General features: G+C 50.7%; 1 protein-coding gene and 1 long non-coding RNA gene across 2 annotated transcripts in view; one reads left to right on the top strand and one right to left on the bottom strand.

Moving 5' to 3' along the window:
* RREB1 (ras responsive element binding protein 1) overlaps nt 1–12,059 on the bottom strand; it is a 127,348-nt gene that overhangs the window by 74,597 nt on the left and 40,692 nt on the right. The gene's annotated exons all lie outside the window — the stretch shown is intronic.
* Nucleotides 758–11,072, top strand: LOC116589111. The gene is made up of 3 exons (XR_004285203.1): nt 758–1,474; nt 7,628–8,162; nt 9,790–11,072. It is a non-coding gene; the product is annotated as an uncharacterized LOC116589111 (long non-coding RNA).

Below are 12,059 nucleotides of genomic sequence, written 5' to 3'. Positions count from 1 at the left end.
TTCTTCGAAGGAAGTGGGGCAAAGTGCGGCGTATAAGCTTCTGGGTCGTCACTGAGACCTGGAAGCAGCCGGAGGCGTGCTTTACAACTCTTCTCCCGGAAGCACGTCTCACTGACAGGATCGAACTCCCGCCAGACATGCGAAGCCAAGTCACAGCTGCCACACGGCAGCCATTTGCTCCCCAGTGCCCTGGCCGTCCGGGAGGCCCCTTCCACCCCACCCCCCACCCTCCCTGCGGCCCATGGGGCCCGGCCCTGTCCCTCTCTCTCCAGGTGAGCTGGGCTTTCTCTAAACTGGCTGCTGGGATCTGGTATTTCATCACCTCCTTGCCCAACTTAGCAGAAGTGAGCCTGGTTCCCTACTGGGCCTGAGGAAGCAGGTGAGAAGGACCGCGGTGGGCAGGCCAGGGGGGCCTAACTAAGGGAGCACTCAAGCTGGGCGTGGGAAGCATCACCTACCCCCAGGGCACAAAAGGCTCTTCTGGCCTGAGCCAGAACAAGTCTCCCTTCGGGGGACTGAGCTGAGAAGCCCCCACCCTACCCCACCCTACGCTGTGCCTCGGCCTTATCAGGAAAGGGTAGGGAGAGGCCTCCACATCACACCTCTGCTGAGGAGTTTAAAAAGAGAAGACTATTGCTATAATAGAAAACAGGATTTAAGTAAGGGTCTGTCAGAGGTCTGGTGTACTTCCAATGACGGTCTTTCAGAGCACCTCCTTCCCCAGTAACTGGGGGGGGGGGGGGCACTGACCCTTTGTGACACAGACTCTGGGCTAGAAAATTTGTTAGGTACTTTATGTGACTCCTTCCCCAAACCTTGTGAGGCAATGGTGAGGTTACTTGCCAGCTATTAAGCAGCTCCTAGGGAGCAGGGCCGGGATTTTATCTAGCCCAGGGTTGCCAACTCCAAAATTGTTACACCTTCCTCTGTACCAGGATGATGATCATGGAAAGACCATTCCAAGAGCCATGAGCACTGGGAAATCAAGTTAGGGGGAAAACAAGAAATGCCTGAAGGAACCAGACATGTTCAGCCCATCAAAGAGAAAGAACGGGAGACACCTTGAAGGCCTCCCAAGCGGGGGTGGGGGTAGGCAGCTCACCCTCTCCTCACGTGCCCCCACAGCATGAATGACATCTGTACAAAGAAGCAGGCCTGGGACCCCATAATCCTTTACGCCAGAGCTCTGAACTAGCCCTGATCACAGACAGAATGAGGCGCAGTAAGGAGCCTGCTGTCCCTGGAAGCAGGCAAACAGAGGCTGAATAACAGAGGATGATCACCCGATCATCCTTTTGACTTTCAGATTTCTATACAGGGGAAGAGGACCTTCCCTCTCTCCTAATCCCATCAGATTCAGAAGCAGGAGCGAGGAGAATCCACTCCAGAAGTAGGATTTAAAAGAGCGTAAGGTGCGGAGTCTGAAGTCTTGTTGAACTGAAATAAAAGCTTTGCTTACCGCCAGCGGCGCCAGGTACGTGAACCTCAGCTCACGTCCCGAAAACGAAGCTAGTCATGCTGCTTTCACAGCACAGAAAGCAATCCAAGGAATACTCCCGAAGACCCTTTCCAGGTACAGCACCTGCCAACACCAGCTGCCCGTGTCACGCCATTGAGCTCCCAGCGTCCCAGCTTCCCCAGCCCCTGAGCCAACCCCCCCCCCACTCCTAGACTCCTCCAAGGGCTTCCCCTATTGCCAACGCTTTCAGGGGAGGGGTCAGTTTGAGGATCTTTAGAATTTTCCATTCCAGCCCCCCAGTTTAACCCTGAAAGATAATTGAGCTTATCACGAATGCAATCTCATTAAGGACAAGGGGCAGAGCAGCTGCTGCCCCACTGGCTGGCTCACTCCAATGTTGCAGGGAGAGCAGGAAATAAAACCCCTCCAGCTTCAGTTCGCAGGGGAAACAAATCCTGGGCAGCTCGGCATTTGCTTAATCAAGGAAGCGGGTGCTGCGGGCTGCTGCGGGCTCTGGTTCACTCCTCCCCAGTGCTTCAGCACCTCTCCCTCTCAGCTGTGCCACCTGAGTGCAGGGCGGCTGACAACCAGCCACTGGCCCCAGACCCTCCCTGAAGTGGGTCTGGGTGCCTTTAATCACATTTACAGCTTGGAGGAGGAGGAGGCTGGGGTAAAGTTCAGCAGCCGTTTGCAGAGAGTTTTAGGCAATATCCTGCAACTCTTTCACAGGCCCTGAGGTTGCGGGGCTGGCCTTTCAGACACGCTTGGGTAAAGGGGCTGCAGAAACAGGATTCTCCACTCTCTCCCCGACTCGAGAAGCTGGATGCAAGCTGACCACCCCCACCCCCCACTCCAGGCAGATGGGTAACCTCGGATCTGGCCTTCCAGCTCCCAGAACTTAGGGCCATTTCAGGGGGACAGCCCTTATAAAACCAAAATTGCTTTCTGGGAGACAGATGTATTGTTCCGAAATGCTTCAGAGAAGGCAGTGGAAGGAGAGCCCCTCTTCCCTCGCCCACTGGAAAAAGGGTCGGCTCTGGGCAACATCTCACAGTGGGCGATCAGACATTACAAACGGCCAGCTGAGAATGACTGCACCATGCCCAGGCAACCAGGTGTTCCATGGCCTGCCTGCTATGCCCTCTAATGGATGACCTCTTCCCCTAGCTTTTGCCTCTAAGAAAAGTATTCACCCCTATATCTACGAAGAAAAACAAATACTCTGAGATATAAGCGGCTGACAAGTGTTTATCGCCAGCCAGCCAGCCAAAAACATCAGCAAGCAAGTGGTTTTCCTTTAACACTGAGCCCAAACCAAGAAGCTACTCTGGGGGCAGGACGGGGCACCAGGAAGGCAGGTGCCACATGGCACCGGTCTCCGAGCCCCAGCCCTAAGGAGCCGGCCAGCAGAGGCAGCTCGGGAGGCTGGCTTCTCTGCGGGGAGATGAGCACAGGGTCCTGGAGGAAGTACGAGCCATAGAGGCCCTCCTGGCGTTTCTGCCCTGAGCCTCTAAGAAGGTGATCAGTTCCCGACAACTGCACTCCCCTGGGGTATCTAACTGCATTGCTGTGGCCCCTGCACAAAGGGCAGAGCCCCACAGCCCCAGCAGGGTCCCAAAGGACCATAGAGCACCCCAAGCCCACTGTTGGTTTGCGTCTGAGCGTACATGGGGCACCGAGCTTGCCCAGGCCCTTCAGTGCGGGATCACAGGACAAGTCCCATCCTGACCCCTGAGAACCTTTTGCAAGCCCCTCAACTTCCCTCCTGAGTGACAAAGAACAGGAAGGAAGACCTCCAAGGGGGAGATGAACACCAGCTCACTGAGCACTGGGCCAGTACCAGCAGGGAGCCTAAGAGGAGACTCAGTGGTTAGAGATCATAGGTCCTGGCCCCTGGGGCCTCAATGGCAGACCGGGACCATTCCAGACATCTGCCCAGCCCCGGAAGGGCCTGACGCGTCTCGAGAGAGCCCCCAGAAGGGAAATTTCTGGAGCACAAAGTTTAGAAACCCTGGTGCATGCCGAATTAACTTAAGCAGTGTATTACAAACATCCCCAGTCAAGTGGGGATCTCAGCTGAAAAAAGACCGGCCTCTACCCATATTTTGACACAAAATTGTCTCCGCGTGTAACCACGTCCTGTTTCTCGAATGAAGTTCTTGAGACCACCTGCAGTCGTAACGCTCCCTCCGCTCACCCCCTTCATTTTACTTGAATGCCTGTGATAAAGGCACCCTCGTGGCGTTGGAAAAGAACATCCCTACCCTTTCCTTTTATCTTCGCTTAACAGTTTGCCATCCAGTGATAGGAGGGGCCTCGCCTCCAACAGTCCGCCCTTTTATCTCCCGCTGACCACGCAACTACACCAAGCCAAGGGCTGGATTTCCTGCAGCGCCCTCCGAGGGGCTGTTGGACTTGTTTAAAATATGACTGGCCTCCAGAACCTTGGAACAATGCCTGAGCAACACCTACCCAGCATCCATTTCAGCTCCAGCGTTGAAAGCCTCCAAGTCCAATGTACCAGGACTCCTAGTGCCTCGGTGTGGGAGGCTTACTGCCTCCGAGCAAGAGAACTCACTTTCCAGTCGGCCGCCAATGTAAGGGCCACCTTCGCCAATGTCCAGAAACCTTAGATGCTACCTACAGTAGCTCAAGTTAAACTCTGAGTTTCCACTATTATTATTATAGTAACTCAGAGGCACTGAATCCCATCCTTTAGCCGCTGGAACACAGAGCAGTATGCCATGTGCTTTCTCGCAGAAGCCTGGGAACACACAGCACCCATCATCTGCAGCGTGAGGATACGCTGACCTCTGACCACAGGCCAAGCTCTGTGTATGAGACTTGGCTATGCTAGAAGGCATAGGTCCCCAGCTCAAACTCTCACCTGCTCTGACCACCACAAGCATTCCTGTGAACATCAAGGTTGGCCATGACGGCAAACTCCTATTTTTGTGGCGGACCAAGGCTACTATGGGACAGCCATGCCACTTATGTGATGGGACGACCAGGAGTTCACCCATCAGAGCACAGAGGACCCCAACTCCCTGCCATTCGAGGCTGTGAGTTCCATCTTCTTGGCATCACACCAGCGTATGTGAGGTAAATGGTCTCAGAGAACGACACGATCAGATGTTTCAAACAGTCCACCAGAGTTCCCAGAGTAGAAGAAAAAAGTCTTCACAAAGTCAAATAAAAAGAAGAAAAACTTCCTTGTCTACATCCCCCTTAGCCCCTCACAATCTCCCAAGGAAGAGGGTTCAGGGTTGGGGGGAGGGAGGGGGGCCAGGCGGCGGAGTGATGGCAGTAGGCAAGGCCATAGGTTAGACCCCAGGCCAACGAGTGACGGAAACCAGGCCAAACCAGGCCGTACGTGACATTTGCAACACAAATTTCTGTGCCATCACTCTAAGACCGAGCCAGTGTTTTTAGGATCCCTCTTTATGAGGCCCAGATAATAAACAAGAGCATAGAAAGACCAGCTCAGCCACATGGTCCCCACATAAAACGCAAGAGGCTGCACTCTGTGTGGCCCTTCTCCCGCTGCCATGGGGCTCGGCCCTGTCGCTGGCCTGTCACTGAACAGGAGCCAGCTCCCTGGCTCGGCCCCACGGGCCAAACAGCAGGCGCTCTGCAACGTCCTCCGTTTCCTCCCAGCCATGAAGTCAGAACAACCTGTACAGACAAAGAGAAGCGAAAACTTGCGAAACAAGGGCATCTACCCTGCTCACTGAATGTGCCCGAGGAAACTTTCTCAGAGACCTTTTCAGATGCTTCACTGCAATTCTGGAAAGAAAAGGCAGTCCCCTACACCCAGGCACGCACATGTTCACACAAACCCAATTTCATGCTCTGCCGGGCCCACCACTGCAATGCAGAAGTCAAACCAGAACTCCAGAGTGTGGCCCCCGGTTACTTAACGGATTTGGAATTGTAACTGACACTTTTCCATAAACTCTGTAGAGGCCGGTGACATCCTGGCATGTTCCCAATCTGGAAACAGAGTCTTCCTAAGGCCGGGAAGGGAGAAAGGCCTAAGAGATTATACAATGATCTGCTACCTGACTACAGAAAAAAATGCTGTTTGCAAGAAAGAGATGTTGGGGGAGAAAGTGTCTACTGTCTCTTTATTCCTTGTAGTTAACCCTAACATTATGCTCTAGCCAAGGCAAGAATAATCCTTTTAGGGTTTCACCCACAAGAAGCTACTAATTGTGATAACTTTTTTTTTTTTTTTTAAACCCTATTGGCTGAGATTCATTCAACAGGACTAGAGTCTGGAAGACAGGCAAAGTAATTCCAGTTCTATCTGATATAAAGATCTCGAAAGGACCATGCTACTGGTGCAAGTCATGTATTCTGTACAACCCGAATTTATAATCAAATGTGATTACTCACATGAGGCAAATGCTCCTTTAAATTTTTTTAGCTTGGAGAAACAGAAAACCGAGGGACACGTTAATCTGCCAGATCTGCCAGGCTCACGACTTTCACAGCTTCTCCCTACTTTATTTACTATGGCTTTAGCCACTAGGCAGATTTCACTTTAAAAACTGAGTCTCCTTAGTCTCCTGGGGTCTGACTTCCAGGCCCATCCTTGCTGCTTTCTGTGAATTCAAGCCAAAGTCCAGGAAGAGTGCACAGAAAATGTGCATTCTCGGCAAAGGGTTAAAATGCATTGCTGAAGATGTTCTGTACTTTCTTTGTGCCCTTGAAGCAGGGTGATTTTTGGTATCAGTCTGGAAAACCTGAGGCAGTGTGGTGGCCATTCTGAGACGTTAGTGTACGGACCTCCCAGAGATGAAAGCCACCAGGAGCTGTAGGACAGAGCCCCCTGGCCTGGAAATTGAGGAGACAGGGCACAAGAAGGTAAATTTCAATCCATGGGAAAGTAAATCATGAGCCAAGCACTTTAGGGCTGACAGGTTCCCAAGGTGTAAGTCATCAAGCATGAGGGCAGTAGGGCAGAAGCAAAGATGAGCTTACAGAAAAGATCTGGCTTTCGGAAGACAGGGCGTTCCAGTTAGAAGGAAATGTACAGCGACCCAAGAGGTCTGGACCGGTCGTGGCGTCACGAAAGCGCAAGCTGCTGCGTGCCTATGTTTTCACCCTCCTCAAGTAAAATAAGGAAAAACAGACAGTTTGCTGGGATACTCACAATGCTGAATGCATTCTTTTCTGAGGTTCAGGTGCCCCCTTTTACAATGAGATGGTTGAGACTGGTTATTAATGGTGATTTCTTTATGGCAAAAGAAAAAAAAAAAAGCCACCCCTTGAGTCTACCTGCATAAGTTTTGCCTTGAGTTTCTAGACCCTAAAAACAAAACCCTTGGGAGCCATCAGGCTATATGCCATGTGACATCTGAAAGGAGGGAGAGTGGAGCAGGGCAAAGGGCAGGGATGGGGTGGCCAAACTATGCTGGTGTCAAAGTTCCATCCACAGGGACGGACTTCATCCTGCGGCTATGAGAACCCACTGAAGGTCCACCCCTTCCCTTTCCAAAAAAACAAAAAATTGTGAGACGAAGTAATACGACCCATATTTTTAAAAAGTTCTTGGCGGCAGTTAAAGAAATGGACAATTAGAGGCACGTAACCCAGTTAGGAGGCCACTGCCGTATGAGGGACAGACAGTAGGACTGTGGGATCCACAAAGACATCACCAAGGGCCGGACCTCGCCATGGAATGAGGGTGAGGATGAGGCTGATACTGGGCTTCTGCTTGGGCAAAAGAGTGGGTGGCAAGGCAGTTAACAGAGATACAGAAAAAAAATTCCCAGTACAAGGAGAGCATAAAGAGAGCACAGCAGGAAGGGACTGGTTATCCCGCAGCAGGATTAAGAGAAAAGTTCTGCCCCAGAGAAAACCTCCCATGCCCAGAGCCAGAAAAGAAGCAGATGGGAATAAAGAAGGTTCTGGAGGAGGTGGAAAAGGAGGGCAGGGGGCTACGAGGCGCAGGAAGATGAAACACGCGTGCTTGAATGGAATACATAACATATGTAGCCATGTAAACAGAAGTATTCGTTGTCAAACTGACTCTGCTAATGAACACTGACGTAAACTGCTGATGTTGGGGGAAGGGCACAGAGCCTAACTCCCAGGTTACAAGTCTACCCAGAACTGTACCACATGTAAAACAAAATCCATCCTCCTCTCTCTTTCAAACAGCCTATCCTATAAAACTCCCGGTCTGCGGAACTGACAGCATCTAGTACAGCGAAGTCCAGGTGAAAGTTCTCCAACAATGAAAATGGCCTCTGTCTGGGCGGCCCAATATGGTAACCGCTAACCACGCGTGGCCACTGAGCACCTGAACGGAGACTAATGGAACTAAGGAACTCCATTTTTAAATTTTACTTAAGTTTAATTTAAATTTAAATAGCCACATGTGGCTACCAGCTGTTGTACTGGATAGTGTAGGTTTATGGTATTTTTTTTTCCTCCAGTAATCTTGGGTTACTAGACTGCTGTCCTTCATTGGTTTGCTTCCTGGGGTTTTTAAGCCCTGGAGCAGGAGTAAGGATGATCTGGCATGGTTTTACCTGCAGGCGTGAGAAAGAAGTGAGCTGATCCCAGAAGTAATACACTTGGCTATGAGTTTTCTTTCTTCCCAGAGTTTACCCGAGTTTCAATGCATAAAGGGAAATCACCCATGAAACCAACAACAGAGGGACATCTCCTAAGCCAGACTGATTTCTTCTTGGTGAGTCATCACCACCCTGCCCCATCTACCCCAAACCTGCTCAGACCTGGTCCCACCTCTGACATGAAGGTCAATGTGTACAAACAAGGGAAAATGGTTACAAAATCAGATCAAGTTTAAAAAGCAAGTCAGTGCCTTTGAGCATTCTATGTTATGAGCAATATTTATGGACAAAGCCTGGACGATGCAACCAGAAATGAGATATGGGTCATGGGAATACAGTGATGTTTAAAAGAAAGGTGTAATTTAGTATCATCATAAACTTGATTTTCTAATTTAAAAAAATTTAATACACAAAAAAAGAAAACAGTCACACAGCACTCCTTAAGATATGAAACGGTTGCCCTGCCTTCCTCCCTCAATTTAAGTATCTCTAGCCTGTGCCTGGCACACAGTAGGCGTCTGTTCAGTTCACTCTAAGCTAAACATGGGCTGATGAAGGGGTGAGATGCTCAGGTTGGCAGCCTCACTCTACAGACAAGTACAAGATTCATACCCTCGAAGGAGACATGAGGAAAAGAGCACTGGGTGTTGTAAGCCACTGCGGAATCACCAAACCCTCCCTCTGAAGCTAATAGTACAGTATATGTTAATCAAATTACCAACTGAATTTATTTTTTTTTTTAAAGATTTATTTATTTATTTATTTATTTATTTGACAGAGAGATCACAAGTAGACAGACAGGCAGAGAGAGAGAGAGAGAAGCAGGCGCCCGACATGGGACTCGATCCCAGGACCCCGAGATCATGACCTGAGCCGAAGGCAGCAGCCTAACCCACTGAGCCACCCAGGCGCCCCTCCAACTGGATTTAAATAAAAATTCATATGCCCTCGAAACTGTGTCTAAAATTTGCAGTATTCATTTTTGGGGGAAGAGTCCATAAATTTGTTCTGATTTTCAAATGCTCCTTTCTCTTGTGAGGATGAGATCAGTCATGTCCTACATGGCAGTGACTTAATAATTAACTGAGTGAAATCAATCCCCCAATGCCTACTACAAACAGCTACAATTTTAGGACAGAATTCATCCTACAGGAAGTGGGGGAGATCATGGGGATCCCCATTTCTGTCACCATTTCTGTGGTTTTGTCCTCCCCCCACCCAACCCAGTTACTCCAGGAACCGCGCTGCTAGAACCAAGTTAGTTCCTGGTGCTATTATGTTAAAACTTTCTGAGGGCCCGTTACCACCCCCTCTGGGCCATCAAAGGCACGGAGGAGGATTTCTGTAAGATCCACGGAGAGGTGTAAATGTGGCCGGCACTCTAGCAATTCCTGGGACTCTCAGAGGGGTCCCAGAACAGAGGGTGGTCCGGGGGAGAATGTTTATGTTGCAATTAACAAAAGGTAATGGCATTCGTGAGTCTTTTAAATAGAAGCCCAGAATTAAAACTGGGTCCCTCTATGCACCAAACAGTCCTTACTTAAACTGCCCATGCATAAATAAAATAAAGTGGCTATAAGAGGGAGGATTATATCAACTATAAAATTCCAGAGTCACAACCAGGGGAGTGGGAAAAGTGACGAAACGGTGCGGGGCGAAGGGGGCTGACTTGGTCCTTGTTCCCTCATGTAGTCTTTGAAGGTGAAAATGAACCAATTTTTTTTTTTTTTTCTGGCCTTCCAGCTGTCAGAGGTTAAAACGAAACGAAACAAACTTGTTTGAAAAAATTAACCAATGGGAGCAGCCATCACCCTTCAACTGACTCGGAGGGAACTATATTTCACCTGAGGCCCTCAAACACGGTGTGATGATAAAAATGCTTTTGTTGGTCACCTCAGCTGCTAACTATGGCTCCAGCGCTAGACCTGGGGTGTGTGTGTGGGGTGTTCTAGAAGCTCACCACCTGGGTGAGGGAAAGCAGCAGCGATAAGAAGGTAAGGTCTAGGCCATCCTAAGTTAACGTCCGGGGGAAATACTGGGGTGCGTGAGTGGAGGGGCGTGAGGCGTGAAGCAAGGCTGCAAGGGACCCCGAGGAGCCCCTGGGGCCGGGGCCTGCTGACGGGCATGCGTGGGGGTGAGGTGCGGGGAACTGGGGCAGCGGGGCTGCGGGCTCGGTGTAGGCAGAGAAGATGATGTCAGTGTTCAGAGAACCTGTTGGAACACGGAACGCGACTGCAGGGGAGGGAGGCCTGACGAGAAATGGGAACAAAGGAAACACAGAGGCAGGCAGGCTGGATATACAATGGAGGAGCAGAGGGAGAAGGGGCGGGGGGGGGGGGCGGGGGAGGGACGTGGCAAGAGTCACGGGCTAGATTTCCTGCCGCCCCGGGAGGGTGACTGGGAAGAAGTTTCTGAGGGTGAAGGTGGTCAGGCTAAGTGCTTTTTTCGACAGCTGGAAAGTGAAGAAATGACAAGAATAGAAGGGCAGGTCTGGGTACTCCGGGATTAGCACAGAGGTGAGAACGGGAGCTTCTGAGGGCACAGGGGATCCATCCCTCCAGGAGAGGCGGGGCCGGTGCTGGGGGAGCCCCGAGACAGAGCCAAGAGGGTCTGGCCTACGGAGGTAGGAAACAGGGCTGGCAGGAATGAGGTTCCCCCAGGAAGGAGCAGTGTGTGGCGTCTGCATCGAGGTGAAAGCAGCAGCAATGAAGGCGCAGGACCCTTCAGCACCTGGGAAGACGCAAAAGCACAGAAAGGAACCATCCCAGGGGCTGCTCCAGAAGCTCCCAGCTGGATAAGCTTCATCCTGAACACACAGTAGGCACTCAAGTATTCTACTGATTAGTAATCTCAAGAAAACAGGCAGGGGGTCATATGCTGTGTGGAGGAGGAACAGAAAAGGGGAATTGATGGTTTAAGGAGCAGAGGGCCCCAGGGAGCCGTGGGAGGGAGCACAGTGGCAGAGATCAATAAAGGCCTCCCCAGCGGCTAAACCGGCAGGCCCCGGGAACAGCCAGAGACAATGATGCTGAAGGGTGGGGGGAATGGCTCTCCGTTAGCTTAGGTATTTACAACCATGTGATCCTGAACTGGAGGTACTGTGATTAAGAACAGGCTCAGGGGAGCAGGGAGTTTGATCCCTGGAACCCCAGCCTCCCACTCAGGGTGAGTCTGGCATCCTGTTTCCCACTCCGGACAGCTGGCTAAAGAGAAGGAAGGAAAACCCGTGTTATTTCAAACGGTGGCATCTTTTACTCCCGCTATCTGAAGCAAGCCTGTCAGGTTTCTCTCAACAGATGCCCAATTCACACACACAGCTGCTCTCCTGAACAGGAAACAAGTGGGATTCTACCTACAAATACCAAGGGCACCAGGTCTCTGCCGCGGAGAGAGAACGCCCAACCCAAAATGGCTTTCACAGGTTCCACCCCTGCAGGAGTTGATCATTAAGGACGCAGCCTTCCACCACCAGCTCAGGGGTCCGCCATCACTTCTCCCACAGTAAGCTGGTCTGGACAACTCTGCCTGTGATTCAATTAGCCTGAGTTGAGTTGCTCTTTTTAGGTCAGTTCTTTCTTCTTTTGTTTAGATCTGACTCAAGATTTACTTCAATTATCGACACGTCTGTTAGGGCACCCAGGCAAATTCATCCATCTCAAGTGAGGGAGAGGGAAGGAAGGGTTGGGATCTTTACTAAAACAACATAAACAAAACAGCCCCTGCCCCCCATCTCTGTTCTCTAACATTACCAAACTCCTGGACCAGCAACTGTTTCTCAAAGGAAGATTCTAGACTCTTAAGTCTGAATGTGAAAAACTCCGTGGTTAAGCCCTGGCTTGCAGAAAACTAAAAATTTCAGCAATTCTGGAATGAAATGCTATGTTCAGAGCTATACAGAGCGTGGCAGCTGTTCGCAGCCAACACGAAAACCGAAAGGGGTGATGCTATCTTTATCCTCTACCTAGACTCAAAGCTGGTACCGGCCTGGGCAGGGCTGCCCAGGAGCCGGCTGG

This window comes from Mustela erminea, chromosome 4 (genome assembly GCF_009829155.1).
Source record: "Mustela erminea isolate mMusErm1 chromosome 4, mMusErm1.Pri, whole genome shotgun sequence".
Classification (NCBI taxonomy): domain Eukaryota; kingdom Metazoa; phylum Chordata; class Mammalia; order Carnivora; family Mustelidae; genus Mustela; species Mustela erminea.
This window is presented reverse-complemented; position numbering and strand designations above follow the sequence as displayed.